A 779-nucleotide genomic window follows, 5' to 3' on the forward strand; every position below is an offset into this window, starting at 1 on the left:
ATATGTTAGCTGTGGGTTTATCATAGATGGCACTTACTATTTTGAGATATGTTCCTTCTAGGTGTTTGAGGGTTTTTATCAAGAAGGGATGCTGGATTTTATCAAAAGCTTTTTCTGCATCTAATGAGATAATCATGTGGTTCTTGTTTATATATCTGTTGGTGTATTTAATGACATTTATAGTCTTGCGAATGTTGAACCAGCCCTGCATCCTGGGGATGAAGCCTACTTGGTCATGGTGGATGATTTTTGAGATGTGTTTTTGGATCTGATTTGTTAGAATCTTGTTGAGGATTTTTGCATCTATGTTCTTAGGGGATATTAGCTTGTAGTTCTCTTTTTTTGTTGGATCTTTATGTGGTTTGGGTCAGTGTTATGTTAGCTTCATAAAATGATTTGGGGAGAATTCCATCTTTCTCAATTGCCTGGAATACTTTCAGTAGGATTGGTATCAGCTCCTCCTTGTACGTTTTGTAAAATTCTGCTGGAAGGCCATCGGTCCAGGGCTTTTTTTGGTAGGTAATTTTTGTATGACAGAGTCAATTTCCTGGGTTGTTATTGGTCTATTTAGTGTTTCAATGTCTTCCTGTTTCAATGTGGGGAGGTTGTGTGATGTCAGAAAGTTCTCCATTTCATTTAGATTATCAAGTTTGTGTCCATATAGGTGTACTTAGTAATCTCTGATAATCTTTTGTATTTCTTCAGGGTCAGTTATGATTTGATCTTTTGTATTTCTAATTGTGTTTATTTGGGCTTTTTCTCTCTTTTTCTTGGTCATT

The sequence above is a fragment of the Carlito syrichta genome, unplaced genomic scaffold (assembly GCF_000164805.1).
Source record: "Carlito syrichta isolate Samal-C Ts95f unplaced genomic scaffold, Tarsius_syrichta-2.0.1 Scaffold132850, whole genome shotgun sequence".
Classification (NCBI taxonomy): domain Eukaryota; kingdom Metazoa; phylum Chordata; class Mammalia; order Primates; family Tarsiidae; genus Carlito; species Carlito syrichta.